The sequence below is a fragment of the Vicugna pacos genome, chromosome 1 (genome assembly GCF_048564905.1).
Source record: "Vicugna pacos chromosome 1, VicPac4, whole genome shotgun sequence".
NCBI classification, from domain to species: Eukaryota; Metazoa; Chordata; class Mammalia; order Artiodactyla; family Camelidae; genus Vicugna; species Vicugna pacos.
The window spans coordinates 28091879-28118103 of NC_132987.1; the positions used below are offsets into that span (position 1 = coordinate 28091879).

The window sequence follows — 26225 nt, forward strand, 5'->3', positions numbered from 1 at the left end:
CTTATGCAAATGGCACTTGGAAATACTTTTAAAGATTGGGGAAGAGTGAGAATTTGGATTAGGGGAGAAAACACATATTTGTTTAATGTGTAAATAAATAAGACCAATAAGATGGTAGGAAGAGGGGACACAGAGGATGAAGAGAGGATATTAAATTCTTAGGGGTGACTCAGAATCCTTAACATGTAGGATAAAGAAGCATTAGTTACCGTCCGCGCCCGGCACTGCCATGAATGAGGAGTACGACATGATTGTGCTAGGCACCAGCCTGACGGAGTGTATCCTGTCGGGGATAACGTCTGTGAATGGAAAGAAAGTTCTTCACATGGATAGAAACCTGTATTACAGAGAAGAAAGTGCATCTATAACGCTGCTGGAAGATTTATACAAAAGATTTAAAATACCTGGAGCACCACCAGCATCAATGGGGAGAGGAAGAGACAGGAATGTTGACTTGATTCCCAAGTTCCTTATGGCTAATGGCCAGCTGGTTAAGAGGCCGCTTTTTACACAGGTCACTCGCTATCTGGATTTCAAAGTGACTGAAGGGAGTTTTGTCTATAAGGGAGGAAAAATCTACAAGGTTCCTTCCACTGAAGCAGAAGCCCTGGCATCTAGTTTAATGGGGCTGTTTGAAAAACGTCGCTTCAGAAAATTCTTGGTGTTTGTTGCCAACTTCAATGAGAAAGACCCCAGAACTTTGGAGGGCATCGACCCTGGGAAAGACAGCGATGCGAGAGGTGTACAAGAAGTTCAACCTGGGCCAGGATGTCGTGGACTTCACCGGGCAAGCGCTGGCGCTCTACAGGACTGATGACTATTTAGATCAGCCATGTGTTGAAACCATTACCAGGATTAAACTGTATAGTGAGTCTCTGGCGAGATATGGCAAAAGCCCCTACCTTCATCCCCTCTATGGCCTAGGAGAACTGCCACAAGGATTTGCAAGGCTGAGTGCTATTTATGGGGGCACCTACATGCTGAATAAACCGATCGAAGAAATCACTGTGCAGAATGGAAAAGTGGTTGGTGTAAAATCTGAAGGAGAGCTCGCTCGCTGTAAGCAGCTCATCTGTGACCCCAGCTTCATGGAAGACCGAGTAGAGAAAGTGGGCCAGGTGATCAGAGTGACCTGCATCGCCAGCCACCCCATCAAGAACACTAGCGATGCCAACTCCTGCCAGATCATTATCCCGCAGAACCAGGTCAACCGCAAGTCGGACATCTACCTCTGCGTGATCTCCTCCGCACACAACGTGGCCACGCAGGGCAAGTACATCGCCATCGTCAGCACATCCGTGCAGACCAAGGAGCCCAAGAAGGAAATCAGACCAGCTCTGGGGCTCTTGGAGCCGATCGAGCAGAAATTCGTTAGCATCAGTGACCTCTTTGTACCAAAAGATCTAGGGACAGAAAGTCAGATCTTTATATCCCGCACGTACGATGCGACCACTCACTTCGAGACAACGTGTGATGACATCAAGGACATCTACAAGAGGATGACAGGGTCCGAGTTTGACTTTGAGGAAATGAAGCGCAAGAAAAACGACATCTATGGGGAAGACTAGTCGCAGCGCAGCTGTCGCCGTCAGGACAGACGTAAACTTTGGCAGATGACGCATATCGTATGAAATCAGTGTTGTAAGGCCTGCTTTTGCGATCAGAACTGAGAGACTGCAGAGCACTGTACCAGTAAATGTTCCTCCCCTTTCTAACATCATGGATTAACCTGTTTTCATGGAGTGGCTATTCAGAATTGGCAGGTGCCCACATTCTGTCCAATTTAACCTATACTGGCTTGTTTTTTTCTAGCGAAGGATCACTTTTAAAACATTGTGATACTGACACAGAGAACTTGATACGGCATTTGTATCTTTTAATCAGTGCAGCCTTTGCTGTTACTGCTTCTGCTGCTCCAGAGCGGACTGCGTGCCACCTGCCACCTGCCCTCCGGACGCGGAGGAGGGAGACTGGAGTTGACTTCTCCATCACTGGGGGCAGCGTCCCCCACCACGCCCCGTCCCCTTACATGTCTGCCAAGTGTTACAGCAGCGCCCAGGCAGCACGGCCACGCGTCTGGTTCACGTGGGCCTCAAGTTCTAACGAACTCCAGCCTCTGAGTCATCGTGGAGGGAGCCTGTGGGCGGTGTTTCACCTAGGAAGATTGATGAGAGCAGAGGGGAAGACCCACCATAAAGCAGGTAAGCCTAGAAGCTTCTTTTGTATCCCAGGTGTGGCCTTTCCCACGGACCAAGCTGCGATGCAGTATTGACCTGACAGAGCCCCCACTCCAGCAGTGTCTGTACTGCAAAACAAAGCCCCCCTGGAAACCAAAAACAGAAGCATTAGTTAACTGGCTTTAAGAGTTTCATTAGCCTCTTTCTGGACAGACTTCGATCTCTCTGGAAAGAATTCATCAAAGGCCTAGATTTATCCTGTTTCTGAAGGAACTCTGATCCATGGAGGGTAACTGGATTGCTTATTTTCCCTGTGTGGAAATAGTGACACCCCCCTACTTTGAGATCTTTGCTTGCTAAAACTAATCTCTTTGTTTGTGACTAAATTTAAACATTTCCCTTGAGTTTAATATTAATTCCTCTTCAGTATATTATTTGCATTTTAGAGACCTGTTTACCAGTTGGAGTGTAACTTTTCTTTTTCTATCTCTCTTTTTTTTTTTCTTTCTTCCTTTTTTAAATGATAGATTTCCATAAGCTGTATTTCATGCTTGGCTTCTATTCAATTTTAATAGATTAAAAGGAGGTACCAAAGGTAGAAAAAGAGAGAGAGAGAGAAGCTTCAGAGGTTTTATAATTTTTCTTCAGGATGGCTTCAATAAGAATTACCCAGGCTTGACAGGAAAAAATAAAATGAAAGGTCACAAATGTGGGTAATGCCTACCCAAGAGGCTGCCAACATATACTCTTTCTATACTAATGGGGTTTAATAATTGCTGTCACATCCACCTGAATAAATATTTCCCTACTACTTGATGCAGAAAATGACCTGGTGACATTCTAAGTGAAGTAAGCCAGAAAGAGAAAGAAAAATACCATATGATATCACTTATATGTTGAATCTAACAACAACAACAACAACAACAAAAAAGGCAAACAAACTTATTCACAAAACAGAAAGAGACTCACAGACATAGAAAACAAACTTATGGTAACCAGCAGGAGAAGGGAATGGGAAGGGATAAACTGGGAGTTCTAGATTTGCAGATACTAACTAACATACATAAAAGAGAAAAACAACAAGCTTATACTGCATAGTACAGGGACCTATATTCAAGATCTTGTAGTACCCTACGGTGAAAAAGAATATGAAAAAGAATATATGCATGTTCTTGTATGACTGAAGTATTATGCTGTACACCAAAAATTGACACAACATTGTAAACTGACTATACTTCAATAAAAGTATACATTAAAAAAAATGGTCTGGGCAGGTCATGAGATCTTGAAGAGCTTGCCAGAGAAAATGTTTGGCATGCTCTGGCAGAACTCAGATTTATCATCTCTGGTGGAGTGTATTTCTGACCCATGACCCATGTGCTGGCATTCCTGAAACAGAAGGAGTCTGTTAAGAGGTGCTTTGGAGAATTTGAGGAGACAGAGTCTATTTTTCATGTACAGTCTATATAAAATCCCATGTTTCTCACCTCCTGAATTTCAGGAATGTAATGCTGAAGTCAGTGTTGGCCCAACTTCATTTAAAAGATATGAGGCATGGAAAAGGCCTTAAGGCTTCAGTTACAGAAAAAATGTTTTCATTGAACTGAGGAGAACAAATCAGGTAATTTAAACAACTCAACTTCTAGGTTCTTTGGGCTAATTACAGTCACAAGTTAGAAGAAACCTTCTGGCCAGGCTAGAAGAATGATGCAAAGAAGGAAAAACAAAATAAAACTGCCATCAAAGTATTTTGCCAACATATGTGAAACTGTAAACATGCATCTGAAGGCAGAATGTTTTCTAGTTAATGATGACTGACAATTCCACAGCAGCGTTCCTCCACTGTGGAACCACATGCCCAAGGAAAATGCATCCAAAGAGTTGATCACTGAGAAAGCTTAGAATAAAAAGAATCTGTGGAGTATATGCCTATTGTAAAACCACGAATAAACCCTATAAAGGAATTAGTGTGCTGGGAAACAACTATTGGGAGAATAATTAACCCATGAATCTTTTAAAAACCTGGAAATTCTAGAAGACAATTATTTTGGTTGTATAGATTAATTTCGTACATTTAGAAAAGTTCCTTAATTTATTGCAGAAATGTGTTAAAATGCTTTATAGGATCAAGGTAATTGTTAGAGTGTAATAAAGGCATATTCTGATATATAATCGTGGTGGCTGAGAAGATTTGGAGGGGAGGGTTGGAGACATGTGTGAGTGGTGGGGGTGGGGTGGGGGTGGTCTCAGATTATCCTTAAGTAGAATTCAGACTACTTTGACAAATAGCTGTTACCAAGAAGGCATCTGGCTGGAGGAAAAGACTTTGCATGTGTGATTAGTAGATAAAATGATTCCAAAATTGGCTGGGGTGACAGCTTGGTATATGCCTGTATTGGATGCCCCAGTTGGTCCTTGGGTCATCTGAGTTATGGAAAACAGAGCTCCAGGTAAATGTTGTCAAATCGGTTTATGAGGAGATGGTGTGGTGCGCAGATGGCCAAGTCTAACCCAGAGCTAAGTGAGAGTTGTGCAGGAAGTACTGTGTGAATGAGGCACTCTCCAGACGGCACTCTCTGAGGCCACCATGAGGGCTTCCGGGACTCCTGAAGAGTTTGCTTATTTTGTGACTCTGGGATGTGCAGATCCAGCGACTGGCAGTCATGTCCTCTGCTACAGTTTAACCAGCTCTTCTCAGGCAGCATAAATGATAATAACAGGTTAAAGAAGGACACATCTGAATATATGCAAGGCAATTCCTGGGAATTCAAGGAAATCTTCCAGAGCTGGCAGCAGGGATCCTATTGGGGGTGGACATGTTACGTGAAATACATATCTTATGCAAAAAGGGCTGGAGCCTATGAAATGTAAGTCACTATGTAAATTTGATCCCCACCATAAATACAAGCTGATGAGGTCTGAGACTATTCAAGTTATAGGTCTATAACAGATAATGCAATATCCTGCCTTTTGCTCCCCTTCCACAGGCTCTTAAGCAAAGGGAATAAGCTATGCTGTGTATTTCTTCATACCGACATCATCTCTTGGAATTTTAGCATCTGTGGTATGTTGTTTGTTTAAGCTACAAGATGTTAGAAACAAATTAATCAGAAAAAAAAAATGACCCACATAGACTGTTTTCTCACCACGTCGGCTTCTTGGCCCAGCAGAGTTTAAAATTAGATAGCCTCTGAATCTTAGTTTGTTGGAAAGTTTTCAGGATTCACAAAACCATTTGTTGTAGTTGTTCCAAGGAAGAAGATCATGACATCCTTGTTTTCTATATAAAAAGAGCCAACATATTTCAGGCTGAGATACCCTGAGGATATACATTCTTTTATAAAGTCTGCTTAACATTTCTGAGAGAATCTGTTTGTAATTTGTTTCCTGTCAAACATGTTGGTTCAATTTTGCTGAAAACAGTCCACCAATGACCGACAGCAATCAGAACAATAAGCAGCTTCCCACAGAGAGTCTCAGAAACATCTCATGACACTTAAAGATTAGTGGTAAATTTTCTCTTGAAAAATTAAACATTAGTTTTCACTAAAGCAAAAAAAAAATCTAACTGTCTGAGGCACATAGACTAAATAGTTGTCTAAATGAGAAATGTCTACTCTCTCAGACAAAACCATGCTATTTCTTTTTACCTCTTTTATGAAGAATCTAAGAAACCCTAGAAAACAAAGTATCTTCTTCCCTCCACGAGGCTCATCTGTACAAAACATTGATCCTAGCTGCAACAGTTTAGTTACCTTTTTATAAATGCAAGTATCCATTAACAAGGGAATAGTTTTATTAATTTTTTATATTTGTGTAATGGAATAATTTGTGGCCTTTAAAGAGAATGAAAAAGATGTGTGTGTACTAATGGAATTTATTCCAAGTACTCCTTGTTTAAACAAGGAGCAAATTAATGCCTGTATTTTGCTACCATTCGCTGTTAAAAAAGGGGAAGGTGTTTAATAGTGTGTGCATATCTCTAGTGGCCTCTGGGAAGGAATCCAGGGTATGGGGAAAGACAGAGTAGGAGGAATAATTTTTTACTTATTATTATGCAATCTTTTGTACTGTTTAAATATTTAAGTGCATGACTATTTCTTATTTAAATTAAACAAATAAATCATTATAAATGTAACCCACATGTGCAGCTTTGACCTTCCTCTGCTCTGAACACATGCCTTTAAGCCTTGTCTTGTCCTCATATTCTAGTAAAAAGGGGACACAGACTATTAAAGGGACCCTGCGGATCATCTGATCAAACTGCCCCATTTCATGGTTGAGGTGCTGAACTTGAGTGGAAGATTCTTGCCCAGGGTTACACTATTTGTCAGTACCAAAAGCCAGACTAGAGCTGTAGGCTTCTTAATTCCAGGGAAATGCTCTTCTTGCCCTGTGGTCCTTTAGGAGAGAGAATAAACAGCCTTGGCCTTGAGAACGACTTTCCCTTCCGCTCCTCCTCCATGGTGCTGCTCATGAAGGCTCATGCCTCTGCTTCTCATGTCTCAGGACATCCTGCTTAGCTTTTAGGCACCAACTAATTAAAATAACAAAACCATAAAATTCAGGCCTCCTTAACTGGAGGTCTGTGGGTAGGTTTCAGAAAAGCCTGTGTCTAAGTAAGAGCTAAGAACTCTAAGTGGAGAGCTCAGCTTTCTCTATGAGCTTCATTACCAAGATGAAGAACACTTTTAAACCTGAAAGAGACCTCAGCAGCCATCAAGTCTAATCCTACTCAGATCCACCCACATCCTCAACAACAACTTGCCTTTCTGCTAGAATACCCAAGTGCTCTGGAGTCATTGCCAACAACAGTAAAATTCACTTGGACATTTAGCTCCATATTAAAATGTTAGAGTGAATTTGGCTCTTGCTCTAGTTACAACCCATGTCCATTATATGTTGTCCTTATTTTGGGACCCAGGCTGATAGGGTGGCCACTATCAAGAACATGCTGCCACGAAAGGGACAAAAGAGAGCTCAGAGAATATTACACCGAGAAGTAAGTGTTCAGCCAGAACACGGCATACATTGTTTGTACTTTTAGCTCATTGGCCAGAATAGTTACATGGCCTCAACCAACCACTGGGTGTCAGAAAGTTCTATTATACCATGTGCCCAGGAGGCAGAGACCTAGAAATATTCAGTGAGAAGTATTCATTGCTACCATCTTTCTCCTTGAATAAATAGCCAGAAGTCCTGTCAGAGTTTTAGCAATTTCTTAAATGCCAAGAAAAATTAACCCAGTGGAGGTGACTGATAAACTCCTATGGCAGTGGGACATACGAGTGTAGTTGATGGTTTCAGGGGGCCTGTCTTGTCCTCTTCACTTCAACAGGCACTGTGCCCCACACACACCCTTGCTGAAGAGATGAGGGTCTCTGGTCATGTCTGTATCATGTCATCACCTTTCTCCATGAAGGACTGGACTAGAGATTAACACCTATCCCAGTGGATGCCAATCTGTTGGCTAGCCTGTTACCAAATATATTTGCTGAGACCCAGAGTCTATAATCAAAGGAGTGTGGGGCCTATGAATTAAATGGCTCTATAGAATTGAGCCTACGGCAGCCACTTCCATTCTCCTAAATTTATCAAAGATTGGGCTGAATAGCCAACCATCAGGGAAGATGAGTGGAATAAATGGGATACAGGATTATACGTGGTCTTGGAGACAGACAGCGAGTGAGAGAGCGCGCAGGTGAAACTTCTCGCATCTTCAGTGGTTCCTAGATCCCAGTGCCTTTTCCCGTGAGGCCCAGTTGTGCCTCCTTTCTGGCCGCTAGCTTTACAGCCTTTTAATAAACCCTCCTCTGAGCCATTTGATTATCCATATGAATGAACTGAAAATCCGAATCACTCCACCTCTAACTAGATTGTCATCCCTGGTCTATGCCAGGTCTATGTAGAAATTTTGGAATGCATGCTGGGGTGTATGGTTTCTAATAGAAAAGAAACTTTGTTAACTTAATGTTCTTATTTTCTGTGTTCTTGATGCTTTGGTATCTGGGGCCTCACTGACTTTAAAGACACTGTCCCACTCAGATTAACTATTCCTAGAGATAGAAAACATCCTGCAGGGAGTATATCTTTTGTATGCAAACAACCAGTCGAGGACCCTCTTCCCTTTCCCAGATCCCAACCCCTCCTCGAGTAGACTCTTACACTCCTAGCCAATGTTCCCCTGCCCGACAAGCTCTAGGGTGAGGTACCAGACCATTCAGGACAATCTCTACACCTCAGAGCCTGCTGACATTATTCAAACCAGGCAACCTTAAACCTGCTTATCCTAGCTTACCCTGCCTTGATCATTCCTTCCCACAAAAATCATAACAAAGGCTCTGGCCTCTGGTTTCCTCTTACTTTCTTGGACCCCAGATTGACCCCAGTGCTTCCCGGTGTGGCTCCCCACTCGTGTCTGGTGTGCTACATCTCCTGTTTCTAGGGATCTGTGAGTATAAAACTTCATTCTTCACAACAGACATTTCTGTGTCTGTTGGTCTTACCATACATGATTAAAACAAATCTGAGGTACATGTTGAAACAAAACCGCTCTCTGTTTTCTTCTGGGCCTCCATCTTATGTTACCTATTGATCTACTTGTCTGAAGAGTAAGAACTCTCTATTCTGGTAGATGGCCCTCTCAGATATTTAAACTGTAAGCTGTCTAGGTGCATAGAAAAAACAGAGCAAAGGAAGAACTCCCCCTCTCTTAAATTTATATTTATGCTTACGATTAATTATTCTTCTCTCTAAGCATACTTCTATGTAAAAAGTCAAAGCTAATTGTTACAGGCATGCTCCCTCCTGGGCAGAACATGAAAACACACAGATATATTCTTCCTTTTTTTTTTCAGACACTGTGAAAACCACCATTCTTTTATTATGACAACAAAACAATGACCTCAGTTCTTTCAGAATTAAATTACTGATATTAAAATCCTCTTGTTAGGGTTTTAAGTGGGCTTTGGGACACTCCTAGACAGTATTTGGCTAGGGGACGTGGAAATGCTTGAATCATGATTTTGATATATCTCTCTAGGGAAGACTCATGGCACAAATTACTCTCTCTATAAACTCATGGCTTTGCTTCTGTTTTTAATAACCTGGCATTCAACCATATAGTTTTTGCTGAAAATACTCATCTCCCTTTAGCTTCAGGACCTCAAGAAAGGGGAGAGTTTAGGACAGCAATAGTTTCTTCATTTTCCCACTTAATGCTGCTGTGAGAACAGAAGTGCATCCCAGCAGCCTTGGGTTCCCAGACATCGAATTAGCAGTTTTCTGGCTCAGGAAGAATGGGCTACACCAGCTTAATGTGCAAGGTAAGGAATCCCCCCGATTGCCCTCTGGTGTATCTGTCAGCGTTTAGTCATGAAAACAAAACTACTTTAAATATTTCAAATAGAAAGGAATTTAGTATAGGGACTAAGGCGATTATAGGAAAGTGCAGGAAGCCACAGCCACCTCACAGCCCTGGAATGTAGAATGAGAAGCATTATGCACTCTGAGGTAGCGTCAGCAAGCCGCAGCTGCTAGTCTACCATAGTGCTTCTATAGCAAGAATACCTTCAGCCTCTTTCCACCTATTGAATGTCACCACGTGCCTCTCATTTGTTAGCTGTACTAAACTCTGATAGGAAGAAACCATGGAAAATGCAGTTCCTAAGCTTCCAGCCGTGTGACACCAGAGGAGAGTATAAAAAGGCACAGAGGTGATGCTGAGTGCTGAAACACAATTTGTTCCACCATTTTTATCAGGACATTATAAGACCTTACCACTCAGACAAAAATGCTGTTTCTAAAGGCCTAATAATTTAAAATGCAGTCACAGAGTCTTGCCCTGGTTCAAAGGTAAGGAATACTGACATCATCTGTGGACTTTAGGAATATGAAAGCATTCATGAATGTTTTCAAATGATCATGATAGGTACTTACTTACTTACTTACTTACTTATTTATTTTCTATTCATTTAAATTCGGGGGGGATAATTAGGTTTATTTATTTATTACTTTCGGTGTAGATAACAGAGATTGAACCTGGGATGTCGTGCATGCCACTAAGCTATACCCTCCCCCACTATATTTATTTTCAAAAATTTAAAGCAGGCTTTGTTGTAGACTTAGCAACAGGCAATTTTCACAAATGTTCCATGTCCATTTGAATAAAAAGCATGTTCTTTTTCACTGTGGCACAGAGTTTAATGTTGTTTTTTCCTATACAGTCTACTTTATTGATTGTATTATTTAGAACTCTGATATCTTTTCTAATTTTTTTCGCTTGATTTTACTAGATGTGAGAGGAGTGTGTTACTCTACTAGTTTATGTTTTTCTCTTTCTTTATTCATCTCCTCTAGTTTCTGCTTTATAAAGTAGCTGCTATCCTATTTTATGTATAGTTATTAATAACATTTTAACATTATGCATTTTAGTCCTTAGAATTACAAAGTATACTTTTCTTGGCCTCATTTTATATTTTGGTGGCTAAATTGTGCCTTGTTTGAAATCAGTATTATGATGCCTTCTATTTATTTATTTATTTAGAGTTTTGTTTGACATCATCCAGTCGGCATCCTCATCTTTCTGAATCTCCTTTTTTGGGATATTTCCATAAACACAGATCACACTTGTATTTTGTTTTGGTAGTTAATCTGAACTTTTTCATAGATATGATATCCTATTTATATTTAATCAAGCAACTAACACCTTTGGCTCAGTTCAGTCATGTTATTTATATTTATTTTGTTTATATGTTTCTCTATATAGAAGTATATGTATGGATACACATACTTTCAGTAGGGACAATTGTTGCGGGTTTTTTTCTTGGCATTTCTTTTGATATTTAGGAAGTTTTAAAAAAATTTTGTTTTATTTTGTTTTGTTTTTATACATTGGTTATAGGTTCACAAAATACTGAGAAAAAGGTGCAGAGATTTCCCATATATTCTCTGCCCCAACACATGCATAGCCTCCCCCATCATCAACATCTCCCACCAGAGTGGCACATTTGTTACAACTGGTTGACCCACACTGGCACATCATTATTACCCAAAGTCTGTAGTGTACCTTACAGTTAACTCTTGGTGTTTTACATTCCAAGGGTCTGGACAAATGTACCCACCATCACAAATCATGCAGAATATTTTCACTACTCTAAAAATCTTTTGTGTTCTACCTATTCATCCTACTCTTTACCCCTCCCCCAATCATTGATTCTTTTACTGAATGCATAGCTCTGCCTTTTCATGAATGTCACATAGTTGGAATAATATTTGTTTCCATTTCAGATCGGCTTATTTCATTTGCTAAAATGCATTTAAGTTTCTTCTGTGTCTTTTCATTGGTTAATAGGTCTTTAAAATATTTATTTATTTATTTATAATGCTGAATAATATTCCATTGTCTGGATGTACAAGTTTATTTATCCATTCACCTACTGAAGGACATCTTAGTTTCTTTCAAGTTTTGGCAATTGTGAATAAAGCTGTTTTAAACATCTGTGTGCAGGTTCTTGTGTGGAAATAAGTTTTAACTCCTTTGAGTAAATACAAGGTATAAGATTACTGAATAGTACAGTAAGAACATGTTTAGTCTTGTAAGAGACCACCAAACTGTCTTCCAAAGTGGTTGTAGCATTTTACATTCCCAACAGCTATGAATAAGAGCTCCTGTTGCTCCACTTCCTGGTCAGTATCTGATGCTGTTCAAAGCCACTGTTGTCCAAAGCCATTTTAATAGGTGTGTAGTGATATCTCACTGTTATTCTAATTTGCATTTTCCTTATTCCTTTTTAATTAGTTCACATTTACTTATGGTGTGGCATCTTTTCAAATACTTATTTGCCATCCATGTATCTTCTTTGGTGAAGTGTCTGTTAAGGTCTTTGGGAAATTATTCAATCAGGTTGTTTGTTTTCTTATTGTTGAGTTTTAAGAGCTTTTAAAATATATTTTATATAATGGTTCCTTATCAGATGTGTCTTTTGCTACTATTTTCTCCCAATCTGTGACTTGTCTTCTCATTCTCTGACTTTGTCTTTCAAGAGCAGAAGTTTTAAATTTTAATTAATCCCATCTTATCCATTGTTTCTTTCATGGATTGTGCTTGGTGTTGTATTTAAAAAGTTAACAAGTTAACACCATAAACCCACGTACTTCTGGTCAACAAATCTGTAACAAAGGAGGCAAGAATATACAGTGGAGAAAATGGAGTCTCTTCAATAAGTGGTGCTAGGGAAACTGGACAGCTACCTGTAAAAGACTGAGATTAGTACATTCTCTAACATCATAACAAAAATAAACTCAAAATGGATTAAAGACCTAAACGTAAGAACAGATACTATAAAACTCCTAGAGGAAAACATAGGCAGAACACTAGTGGACATGAATCACAGCAATATATTTTTTGAACCAGCTTCTGGAGTAGTGGAAATAAAAGCAAAAACAAACAAATGGGATCTAATTAAACTCAAAAGCTTTTGCACAGCTAAGGACACCATCAACAAAATGAAAAGACAACCTACAGAATGGGAGAAAATATTTGCAAATGATGCAACTGACAAGGGACTAATTTTCAAAATATAACAACAGCTCATACACTTTAATATCAAAAAAACAAGGGGCCCAATTCAGAAATGGGCAGAAGACCTAAACAAACAATTCTCCAATGAAAACATACAAATGGCCAACAGGCATATGAAAAAATGCTCAGCATCGCTAATCGTTGGAGAAATGCAGATCAAAACTACAGTGAGATATCGACTCACACCAGCCAGAATGGCCATCACTGAAACGTCTACAAATGATAGATGCTGGAGAGGGTATGGAGAAAAGGGTACCCTCCTACACTGTTGGTGAGAGTATAGACTGGTGCAGCCATTATGCAGGACAGTATGGAGGTTCCTTAAAAAACTAAAAATAGACTTACCATGGGATCCAGCAAATCCCACTCTTGGGCATACGCCCATAGAAAAATAAAATTCAAAAAGACACATGCACCCAATGTCCATAGCAACACTATTTACAATAGCCAAGATATGGAAACAACCCAAATGTCCATCAATAGATGACTGGATAAAGAAGAGGTGGTGCATATCTACAAAGGAACACTATTCAGCCATAAAAAAGAATAAAATAATGCCATTTGCAACAACATGGATGGGACTGAAGATCGTCATTCTAAATGAAATGGGCCAGAAAGAGAAAGAAAAATGCCACATGATATCACTTGTATGTGGGATCTAAAAAACAAATAACATAAAAAAATAAGGACACAGATGAACTATTTATTATTTATAACTTAGATGATTAATTTTTTGATTATGTGTAAGCACATCTGACTGCCCTTTATGATTGGATTATCACATTCTGTTGATTCTTATTTTGTGGTTGGCTTTATTCCTTTAATAACTATGTAAGTTTAAAAAGCTAAAGCTCTAATCTGTTCTTAGAAATAATGATCAGTACATATATGTAAACTAAAAAAAAGTGCAGTATATTGTATATATGTACTTAAATGCAATATAATGTATATGTGCAAAGTGTAGTAATTCTACCTAATAAAACTGAAAAAGGAAAATAAAATAAAATATAATATAATAATGGAGAACAAACAAACAAATCAACACCATACCCAAAGTCATCTTTGTTTTCTGCTATGTTATCTTCTGGGACTTGCATAATTTTGCATTTTACATTCTGGTCTGTGATCCATTTTGAGTTAATTTTTGTGAAGGGTATAAGGTCTGTGCCTAGATTCTTTTTCCTTTGTTTTTCTTTCTTTCTTTTTTTTTTTTGTGTGTGGATGTCCAGTTGTTCCAGCACCATTTGTTGAAAACACTATCTCTGGCTCTTTTGTCAAAAATCAGCTGATTATACTTGTGTGGCCCTATTTCAAGGCTAATATTGATTTATTTGTCTATTTTTAAAATTAATACTATATTATATTGTATTATATATATTATATTGTAGCTTTATAATGAGTCTTGCAGTTGGGTAATGTCAGTCCTCCATTGTGTTGGCTATACTGGATCTTCTGTCTCTCCATATAAATTCTGGAATATGTTAATTGATATCTACAAACTGTTGGGAATTTACTAGAACTGCATTGAATCTGTAGATCAAATTGGAAGAAAAACATCTTGACAATATTCCTATCCATAAACATGAAATATCTTTCCATTTATTTAGTTCTTTGATTTTGTTAATCAATTTTGTGGTTTTCCTCATACAGATTTTGTACATATTTTGTTATATTTATACCTAAGCATTCAATATTTTTGGATGCTACTATGATACTGTATTTTTAATGTTAAATTCCACTTGCTTATTGCCAGTGTATAAGGAAGAAACTAAGTTTTGTATATTAACCTTGTATCCTGCAACCCTGCTTATTAGTTCCAAGATTTTTTTTTTTGCCAGTTCTTTTGGATTTTCTATATAGATGAGCATGTCATATGTGAACAAGGAGTTTTATTTCTTCCTTCCAAATCTGTATACTTTATTTCCTTTTCTTGTCTCATTGCTCTGGATAGAACTTCCAGCAACATGCTGAAAAGGTGTAGTGAGAGGGGACATTCTTTTCTTGTACCTGATCTTAGTGAGGAAGCTTTGAATTTCTCACCTGTAAGTGTGATATTAGGTGCAGTTTTTTTTTTTGTAGATATGTTTTATCAACTTGAGGAAGTTTCCTTACATTCTAGTTTTCTGAGAGTTTTTATCATGAATGGGTGTTCAATTTTGTCAAATGTTTTTCTGTATCTATTGATATAATCATGTGATTTTTCTTTTTTAAGTCTGTTATTGTAATAGATTACAATATTTAATTTTTAAATGAGGAACCAACCTTTATACCTGGAATAAATCTTACTTGATTTTGGTGTATAATTCTTTTTGTACATTGTTGAAGTCAATTGTCTAAGATCTTGCTGACAATTTTTTCATCTATATCCATGAGAGATGTTGGTCTGTCGTTTTCTTTTCTTGTAATCCTCTGTCTGGTTTTGTTATTAGGATAATGCTAGGCTTGTAGAATGAGTTAGGAAGTATTCCCTCTGCTTCTATCTTCTAGAAGAGAAGAGGGAATCGGTATAATCTGTTAGTTAAATATTTGGTAGAATTCACTAATGAACCCATCTGGGACTGGTGCTTTCTCTATTGGAAGATTATTAATTATTGGTTTAATTTCTTTAACATATATAGGCCTATTTAGATTGTTTATTCCTTTTTGTGTGAGTTTGGGCAGATTATTTCTTTCAAGAATTTGGTTCAATACACCTGGGTTACCAATTTGTGGTCACAGAGTTATTCATACTACTCCTTTACTATCTTTTTACTGTCCATGGGATCAATAGTGATGGCCCTCTTTCATTTCTGATACTAGTAATTTATGTACTGTCTTTTTTTCTTAGTTAGTCTTCCTAAGGGTATATTGATTTTATTTATATCTTTAAAAAAACTCAGCTTTTTGTTTGGTTGATTTTCTCTATAGATTACCTACTTTCAACTTAATTGATTCCTGCTCTAATTCTCATTAGTTTGTTCTCTTTACTCTGGATTTAATTTATTCTTCTCTTTCTAGTTTCCTAAGGTGGAAACCTAGATTATTGATTTTGGGTCTTTCTTCTTTGCTAATATGTACGTTCAGTGCTATAAATTTTCCTGTAAATACTGATTTTGCTGAATCTCACAAATTTTGCTAAGTTGTGTTTTCATTTTAAATTAGTTTAAAATACTTTAAAAATTCTCTTGAGAATGTAGAAGCTATATAACAAGGTCAAGAACTAGGATTTAGAATTGTAATTCACATCCTGTAGCATTTTAAATTAGTTTAAAATACTTTAAAAATTCTCTTGAGAATGTAGAAGCTATATAACAAGGTCAAGAACTAGGATTTAGAATTGTTAATTCACATCCTGTAGCATTTTAAGGATTCGATGCTTTAATTTTAGCTACTATGCTTACAATGCTATACAAACCTTCTCCAGTGATAATCTTTTCCATTTGTATATAAAGTTCAGATTGTGTCATTTTCTAAACTTGTCCTCAAATTTTAAAGATGCTCCCTATGTCCTATCTGTAACATCTGTACTGCATATTGATTATCAACTTTCTGATGATTAGAATAAAAAACTATATATCATAGTGAACTAAAAGCTTGAGGGTCTTTTGCTAGAATGAAAAATAGGAAAAGCATCACTTTCAGTATAATAATAATAAAAACCTGCAAAATCTATAAAATGCCATTACTTAAACAAAATCATAACTTTTTTTCAACCAATCAGAGAACTGAGTTTCATAGGGTAATAAACAACCTGGAAACTAAGGAAAAACAGGTGGCTCTATTAAAATATAAGAAAGTGAGTTTACCTGGGGTAGAGCATGGGAGGAAAGTGGGGGTGTGTATACCAAACAAGTGGGTAAGAAAAAAATTACCTAAATTTATAATGAATTGTTAAAGGCTAACTGTGGGTTGGAAAATTATTCTTAAAAGGTTAGATAGTAAACATTTCAGGCCTTGTGGGCGCTGGTGCAACTATTTACCTCTGTGTTGATAGTACAAAAACAGCCATAGACATTATGCAAGTGATTTGTGTGGCTGCATTCTACTGAAAATTTATTTACAAAACCAGATGATTGACCCACAAACCATACTTTTCTGGGCCCTAATATAGAATACCTGAAAATGGCAGACACAAAGGCAGTTTGTTTTTGTGCCCACTTCCAGACTCTTTTCCAAGGACCTCACTGGTTTCTCATGATAAAGATTGGGAGCAGGGCAGTAGCTCAAAGAGACACCCCTGGCAATGCAGGACTGAGGTGGGGAAACAGCAATGGGAGACAGAAACCCCTGCCTGGATTCTTTCCCCTATCTTTTCTAAGAAACAAAAACTTTAAACCTCTAGAGGACTGGCAGCAAATACTGTTTTTTCTCAGACATAGTTAGACTCATTGGAGCTTCATATGAGGGAACAGGAAAACAAAACAAAACTCTACTCATGAGAAAAGGACAGGAATTCCCCTTGGCTCAGACCACTAGAGGTCAACTACAACTACTGGCCAGGGGGCAGAATCACTGAACAATCTCTTCCTGTGAGACACTAGGCAGAGGTCCTGCCTAAGACTGAGGCTAAAGGAGGAAATAGAGAATACTCACCCCCTCCACCAGGCTTGCTAGCACAGGATAATAACTAACAAGCCTGTCACTGGGGGAGGGCAAGAAGACAGAGGTCTCCTTTGAGGTTTAGGTTCATAGAAAAGGACTAAAGTTGAGAGTGAAAATGGAAGATTGAGAAATATTATTTGAAAACTCAATCCCTACCTTAAGCACAAGGCAACGTTAGTGGAATCTGAAGATAGTAGTATGCTAACTGTAAACACAGAACTAACAAAACACAAACTTTACTCAACTTTTGACTAGATCGACTCAACTTTCCATATTAAATGTATAGTAGAAGAGATGTGCTTAATTCCAGGCATATACCTCTATCTATATCATCTACGTATATCTCAGTCTTTACTGTCCTACACATGATAACCAGCTTTCAATCAAAAATTATGAGATACACAAAAATTCAAATGAAAACAACTTTCTGTCAAGAGACAGTGCAATCTGCAGAACCCAGATGCTGGAGCTATTAGGCAGGGTACCAAAAAGAGAAAATTACGATTAATATGTTAAAGGTTCTAGTGTAAAAGATGGATAACATACAAGAATATGTGGAAACTGTCAGCAGAAAAATGGAAACTATAAGAAAGCATGAAATGGAAATGCCAGAAATAAAGATATAGTAACAAAGATAAAGATCAGTCAAAATAAATTATTCAAATCAAAACACAAAGAAGGGGGGGGGAAGCCAGTGCATTCAAGAACTATGGGGAAATGTCAAACAGTGTAATATATGAGCAATTGTAATCCCAAAGTGAAATGAGAGAATGGGGAGAGCACATATTTGAAAATTTCATGACTGAACATCCTGCCAAACAATGAAAGACTTCATAGATTCGAAAAGTCCATAGAACACTCAGTAGGATAAATACTAAAAAGAAAAAAAGAAAGAAAGGAGGGAGGGTAGAGAGTGAAAAAGGGAGGGAAGTACATAGGAGGGAGGAAGAAAACACCTAGACACATCATACCTGGACTACTGAACACCACAGAGCAAAATAAAGTCTAGAAGGCAGCCAGTGGGAAAAAGATACACACAGAGGAACAAAGTAAGAATTATAACAGACTTATTAGGAGCTATCTAACCCTGAAGATGATGGAGTAGCATGTCTATAGTGCTGAAAGAGAAAAAAAAATTGTAACTTCAGAAGCTAGTGTCTAGTTAATATATCACTGAAAAATGAAACAGAAATAAATACTTTATGGACAAGGTAAAAAAAGAGAATTCAATCAGCAAACTTTCACTACAGGAAATTTTAAAAGAGGTACTTTAAGAAGAGGAAACATGGTACCAGACAGAAGCAGATCTACACAAAGAGATAAAAAATGTTAGAAAGGGAAAAAAATGAAGGTAAATATGCAATTTTTTTTCTTATTTTGATTATGCTAAAAGATGACTGACTAAAGAAAAATTAATAACAATGTGCTCTGTGTATACAATGTGTAAATGTTTACTGAAATCATTTTAATATTTGATAATTGAGGAAGCCTGTCAAAGTTTGTTGTGACTCAGAACTATTATTTATCATAGCACTTATTCAGCCAACAACTAACCATCCAACAAAAAACCTCCAGAAGTTTTAACATTAAAAAAAAAATTCTGTCTAAAATTTTTGTCTTATTGTGTGCATACTTATAGATGATTTTCATTGTGGTACAATTTCCAAGGAGGTCATCCTGATTTTCCCTCTCTGATATCTTTCGTGCTTTAGCGAAGAAAGAGCTATATTGCCCAATTTGATCCATTGCAGCAGTCTCCATTTGTTTATACCAGACATTTTTCCAGTAGTGCTCTCTAAATTTATGGTATCATTTATCTACTGTCTTCCCATGTCATCTAAATTCCATTTAAAAAATTTAAAATTTTTTTAAAATCAGGGTTTATTTTTTTCTTGTGTGTGTGTGTGTGTGAGAGAGAGAGAGAGAAAGAGACAGAGAGATAGAGAGAGAAGGAGGAGGAGGAGAGAGAGAAGAAAGGGAGGAGAGGAAAAGCCTTCTATTATAGCAGAAAGACTATTTTATTATATAATTTTTCATGTTTTGGATAGAAACATTTGTTTTAAAAAGTTCATATTTTCCTATGCATGTTCATATAAATGAACTATTATGCTTTGAGGTTAAACCAAACATTTAACTCAGTTTTCATGTTTCCGTGTTAGACTGTGGGCAAAAGAAGTCTGCCACAAAAATTTTGTGGTGCTTAGTAAATATGAATTTGATACACCCAGAAGTGATGTAATGTGGTAGATCAGAAACCCCATTCAACTTAGACCCTAACTGCTTCAACAGAACTCAGCAGTTCTCACATTTTCTATTCATCCCACAAGCCTCCACAGACTTCTCATAACCTACAATGATCTCTATCAAAATAGAAAAATAGAGAGATGTTTTAAGAACACAATTTCTTTTCATGCTCACTGTCACAACTAAATACTGTCTGGAGGACTGTTGTTTCATTGTGCTTTTTGGTATATAATCTTTAAAAAATGTGAATCAATATATTGTACATCTATAATTTATATAATATTATACATTACTATAGAGGGAGCTGCACTAAAAAAGTAAAATGAGATTATTAAAACAGTGCTGGCCTTTCTTTTAGTTGAATGGGGTTAATGGGGCTCCTGGGGTTCCTTAGCTCACCTTCTTCACACTCCAAAGATTTCTGTTGCCTCCACCAGGTGATGGATCTAAATTTCACATCTTTTCTTCTCACTGCTTGAAAAAAATCCTTTCCAGAACATTTTGAAGATGAGACTCCTAGTGTGAGAAGCAATAATGGAAACTTAAAAGGTTATCTAAAGTAATTTTAGACCAATTTCTCAATTATCTGTATTTCAGTTATTATTAAATGGTGACTGCATTTGTCAACAACATAGTCATTGTTATGATCAACACAAAATGTTGTTTCTAAAATATATTTCTAAAAGGTAGGTAGAACAAATAATAATTCAGTAATAGATTGTCTCAAAAAATCTAATCTGCCTTTTGTAACAAACATATTTTCATAGGCTTCCAGAAAAACCCAAGGACACCTAATAGGTATCATACATTTTTATTTCTAAATTAATATTTTACTGAAAATATCAGAAACAGACAAAGAGACCGAAAGAGCACAAATTATAAGTGTAAACCCACATAAACAATGTCAGATCAAAAAAGAGAATACTGATCCAGTTTCCCAGAAGTCCTATTTGTCTCCTTCCCATGATTTTTGCCACCAAATTAACTATTATTCTCATTTATTTATTACCATCAATTTATTTTTACAAAATTTTGACCTTTATATAAATAGGCTTATATAGTATATACCTTTCTGTGCCTCACTTCTTTAGCTAATTGCCATGCTTGTGAGATTGATTCATGCTGTTTTGTGCAGCAATAGGTTTTTAGTTTTCATTTCAGCATAGTATTCCATTGTAGGGATATATCACCATTTATTTATCCATTCAACTGTTGATGCTATCAATCAATCAATCAGTCAGTCAGTCAATCAACCATCTGTCCTTATCATCCTAGATATGATTTGCAGTGCAATGTTGAATACAAATAGTGGGTAACACTTTCTCATCCATTCCCAAAGTCAGGGGGAAGTTTTCAATATTTCACACTTAAGTATGATTTTTGTGGTAGTTTTTAATACATATTCTTTGTCAGTTTAAGGTGATTCCCTTCTTTTATTAATTTGCATTTTTCACTAAATCTGTTTTGCTAAAGAAAGCTCTTTTATTCCTAGTTTGCCTAGAGGTTTATTTTTTCTCCCTTGTGGTCTTACACTTTATCAAATGTTTTTCTACATCTTGAGACCATAGTAATGTTTCCTGTTTCATTCTTGATATATGTTATTTGTGGCTTCTTTGCTTTTCACTATTTAGTCTTGCTAGAACAATAACAATTCATTGGTCTTTCCAAATAATCAATTTTTTGACTTATTGATTTTTCTCTTGCATGTGTATTTCCTATTTCATTTATTTTTGTCTTTTTATTGTTTATTATTTTTATTATTTCTTACTCTTATTTTTCCTTTTTTACTCTTTCTTGGGTTTAATTTGACATCTTTTTCATACTTCTTGAGATTAACACATGAGCAATTGATTTTCAGGCTTTTTGCTTTCCTAATATATGAATTTTTTATAAATTTCCCTTCAAGCAAAGTGATAGCTAAATTATGTCTCAAAATATTACATTTTAGATATTATTCAGCTCAAATATTTTAATATACATATAATTTCATCTTTTGACTTTTTAATCATGTAGAAGTATGTTGCTTAATTTCTAGACATTTGAGGATTTTATTTATCTTTTAGTTATTGATTTTTACCTTTATTCCATTATGTTCAAATAATACATTTGAATTGTTAGAGTCCTTCTAAATTTATTAAGTTTGACTTTTTGGCCCAAAATATGTCTATTTTTGTGAATGTTCCACATACACTTGCCAAAATTGTGTATGCTGTCATTCTTTGGTGCATCTTAACAATGTTTTTATTTTGATAATAGTGTTGCTAAGATTACTTATAGCCTTACTAGTTTTCTGGATATTTGTTTTTATCAATTGTCCAAAGATGTGTTAAATTCTCCCTCTTTGATTGTAGATTGGTATAGTCTTCTTTTTTAAACTGTCAATTTTTGCTTTACATATTGTGAAGCTATATTAGGTCTATTCAATAGAATTTTTTATCTTCCTTTTACATATAGAAGGATAGACACTTCTATTATTATGAAAGATTTCTTTCATCCCTAGGAATACTTCTTGCCTTAAAGTAGATCGTAGGTGTCATTAGTATAGCAAAACCAGCTTTTTTGGGGTAAGTGTTTGTATAGTATATCTCCCTGGGTCCTCTTATATATCAGAGTATATATTTTGGCTTTCTTAAAAAAATTTTTTTTATCATTTGATAACCTTTATCTTTTAATTAGAATATTCAGACCATTTACATTTTAATTTATTTGCTGATATTCTTGAGTTTATAGCTACTATATTATTAATACTTGTTTTATTTGTCTTACTTGTTTTATGCTCCTTTTTCTCTCCTTTTTACTTCCTTTTGGATCAACGAAAGTCTTAGGTTAGGTTCTCTAGAAACAGCCTGAGGCAGGGGTTTGGATGCATAAGGATTTGGAGTGCTTTTGGAAGAAAGGGAGTAAAGGAGGTAGGATAAGGCAGGGAAGAGCTAAGCTAAGAAGTGGTTGCAGGTAGAAGCTAGCTTTAGGTTAACCCCATGGGGAACTCTGGAATTTAAAACTGTACCAGAGAGTTGGTCCAAATTTTGCCAATGGTGCCAGCCTTTTTCACCCTGTGTCACTTAGTCATTTCCTTTGACTTTCTCTTGGGGTTGGGAGCATATCCTGAAGGGGGAGCTGGTTCCTCTTTGATTAAGGGCAATTCAGATAAGGGAAGCTGTGAGCCATTACTAGCAAATACTCAGTTGGTGTACAGGTGCACTGGCCAGCTAAAGGCGATCTGGACAGGGCACCATCACTGTTTATTACTCCACTAATTTTATTTAATATACCATTTTTCCCATTTTCACACTTGAAGACAATCTATTCTCCTACTCTTAGTACTTTTAGTGATTACTGTAAAGACTGCAAGATACTTCCTTGACTTATTAGGTTCTAATACTGTTTTGCCCAACATAGTAGCCATTAAATGTGGCAATTGAGCACTTAAAATGTGGCTAGTTTGAGTTGAGATTTGCTGTAAGTATAAAATAATGAATACTGAAGGTTTGGTACAAAAACGTACATAAAATAACACACTGATGTTTTGAAAGTTGAAATTTTTGGTTAGATGCAATACATTAAAATTGATGTTACCTATTTAATTTTACATTTTCTTAATATGACTACTAGAAAATTTAAAATTATATAAGTGACTTGCATTATATTTCAATGCAACAACTCTGTCTGATATAAACTGGCACTTTTATTATTTTCTACACAATACTACAACTTTACAATCCTTTTAGTCTGTCTCATATTTGTTATTGCTACATTTTTAATTTATTATTTTAAACCCCATAAATATCATTGCTATCTTTTTACATGATCAATATTCATTTATATTTGTCCCCATTTTTATCTCTCTTTCCATTGGTCTCCATTCCTTCTGCATTTCCCTATTCCTTCTAGAATGATTTTTCTTCTGTCTGAGGAATTCCTTTTATTATTTATTTTATCTTGGGTCCGCTGTTGATAAATTCTCTCACTTTTTGTTTGTCTAGAAATAGTTTCTCTTTCTCTCTCTCCTAAATCAGATATCCAGATACATATCTTTTTGTTTGTTTTTAGCTCCATGTATTTGGGAGAAGAAAGTGTCTATCAACCTTTTGTGGCCTAACAAACTCACAAACCTTTATACATTCTAGAGAACAATGCTGTCAATCTAATACCATTATCAGGACAATAAGCTACGAAATAAGCGAATCAGTCAGACAGGGATTTGGATGCACACAGTTCTGGAGTTCTTTGGAAGAAAGAGAGTAAAGGAATCAGGATATGGCAGAGAAAAGCTGAGCTAAGATGTGGTTGTAGGTGGAGGCTAGCTTTAGCTTCATCCCATGGGGAACTTTGGAATTTAAAATTGTACCACAGAGTTGGTCCAACTTTTTGCCAAGGGTGCCAGCCTTTTTTGTCCTTTGTCAGTCAGTCATTGCCTTTGACTTTCTGTTGGGGTTGGGAGCATAACAAATACTTTAAAGGTTAAAGATTATCTTTAATAATATGTAACCATTGCTGAAGTTCAGCTATTTTACAAAATTTCTTTATTAGAATTAACTTTAAGATGGACATTATAATGCAAAATAGCTGCTTTTCTATAGCTTCAGTAAAAGAGTATATATATATTATTATTATTTTTCTATATATATAAAATATATATATATTATTTTTAACCTTGCTGGTATTTCTTCACAAACGTTAGAAAGGTCTAAAGGTCTGTAATTTCAAGGCTAAGTGCTATCATTTTACTAATTAGGACTAAGATAACAAAGTTTGTCTGAGGAAACAAAACTTATAAGAGAAGGGGGAAAAAAGTGTTACAACCAGAAGAAGATGAAGATGGAGCATGTAATTAGATAAAAAATATCACTTAATCAGGGCCAGTGAAATATGAGGATAAGCCCCCTGTTAGTAATCTGGGAAAAGTTTCTCTTCAGACTATTCTTATCTCCTCTTGAAAGGGTCATGCTTGAATGTAGCATTTGTAACTACCCTGGATATCTTGCTAAACTGACATTGATGATTTCCCTGTGGAAAGATGCAAATTCTGGGTCATTGATAACACTGTTAAATTGATTAATCAACCAAGCATGACAGCTGCCTGTGAAACAAAAGATGTCCTTGTTCTTTAAAGCTGACTTGAGGGGCTTCTGTTGCTAGCCCAAATACACAATGAAATGACATTATAAGGGAAAGGGGAGAAAACAAACAAAAAGAAGTAAACTCAGTGAAACTATTGGCAAAGGAAATGAGGTAACACTTGAAAAAATCAGGCCCTATTCTTCCCTGAGCAAGGGTTCAGTGTGCACTGAGGTCACTTAAAGTTAGGGGTGGTTAACTGAATTAAAATGACATCAATCCATTGGGAAGGAAAAAGTGCCAACATACTTATAAGTTCCACTCTATCTTACTTTATAGCGTTTCTTTTAATCTAGTAAGAGAAATAATTGAGGGAATTTGTTTAAACAGTGTGTTGGAACAGAAGAAAATCTCATGACTTACGAGCATTCACTCATTAATTCAATATCCATGAAGCTCCTCTAAGTCCTAGACAATGAGGGTGTAAAAAGATGAATGAAACATGGTTCCTACTGCATTCAAGAAGCTCCACATTCAGGAGATTCAGGTCAGAACGTTCTCCTAAACCACAAGTAGAGAATTTGCCTCTGAAAGCCATACTGTTTTTGCGGTTGTACTGAATTAATATCATCTTGCCTTATGAACTAATATGTAAGTTTGGATTCTTGTTGAGAATGTATACTTTTTGGTCTGGTAATTAAACTACGGTGATGCTTTAATTTGCTTAGAAAGAAGAGCTAACTTTAACCACTTGTACTACTTGAAAAGGTAATTTGTTTTTTGGGAGTTGAATCAGGCTGTTTTCACCCCCCTCCCTAGTTTTTATTGCTTATGTAGGATTACAGATTTATTTTCAAATTGATATTTTATAAATTATGTTTCTTGTTAATATTTGCCCAAACTCCTCCTGTAGCATACTGGCCTAAATAAATTTCAACCTTTAAAGACATAAGGTCAAAAGTCTCAGAAAATACTACAAGAATTATAGTATAGTATGAAATAGATGAACAGTTACTGTAAACTAATTTTGGAGATTCTAAAAGTTGAGGATTTGTGGTTTCAGATCATAATGTATCAGCTATTTTCAGTGTTTCAGGTAGATGCGTGTGTCAGAGATAGACAAATGAAGGGAACTCGTTTGAGCATGTAAAACCATGCTCTAGGATTTTAAACTTCACTTCTATGTGTCTCCATGATGATGGTGTTTTCCCTATCGATCCTGAACCTCCAGGAAAATGTCACTGGGGAGGATTCAGAACAGGGTGCAACAGTGCTCTTTACTATGTCCTGTAGCCCCTATGGCTCGTTCTCCACATTGTCTCAATTCCAGATGTTTCCTGGCATAGTCGATACTTTCTCTCACTTTTTCCCCCTGTAGCAACAAGCCTCTGTTTCTTGGGGGTTTATGAGCTAGTCAGAGAATCGTAAGAAAATCATGTGCATATATACAAACGTTGCCATATAAATTCAGGGACTCCCACTTATGAGTTACAAGGTTATAGCCCAGTTTCTGATATGGTGTACAAATTTATGTCAGTTAGGACTTACTGTAAATTAAGTAAATCATCCATGCATTTAGTAAG

General features: G+C 36.5%; 1 protein-coding gene, 1 long non-coding RNA gene and 1 pseudogene across 16 annotated transcripts in view; 2 read left to right on the forward strand and 1 right to left on the reverse strand.

The window, feature by feature from the left end:
• Positions 1-26225, reverse strand: part of IGSF10 (immunoglobulin superfamily member 10) — a 206289-nt gene that overhangs the window by 95896 nt on the left and 84168 nt on the right. For 11 of the 15 annotated variants that reach the window (XR_012071792.1, XR_012071801.1, XR_012071805.1 and 8 more), the window contains 3 exons: positions 19984-20100; positions 5324-5457; positions 2192-2323 (listed from right to left, as the gene is read on the reverse strand). The gene's annotated coding sequence lies outside the window, so the exon portion shown is untranslated. Of the gene's footprint in view, positions 1-2191; positions 2324-5323; positions 5458-15045; positions 15098-19983; positions 20101-26225 lie in introns of those variants that run through there. The other 4 variants (XR_012071800.1, XR_012071797.1, XR_012071807.1 and 1 more) reach the window with 3 other exon arrangements.
• On the forward strand, positions 230-1568 carry LOC102538321 (rab GDP dissociation inhibitor beta pseudogene; annotated as a pseudogene).
• LOC140695973 (uncharacterized) overlaps positions 2115-26225 on the forward strand; it is an 83592-nt gene continuing 59481 nt past the window's right edge. The window contains exon 1 of the long non-coding RNA XR_012071844.1: positions 2115-2201. This is a non-coding gene — a long non-coding RNA (uncharacterized lncRNA). The remainder of the gene's footprint in view (positions 2202-26225) is intronic.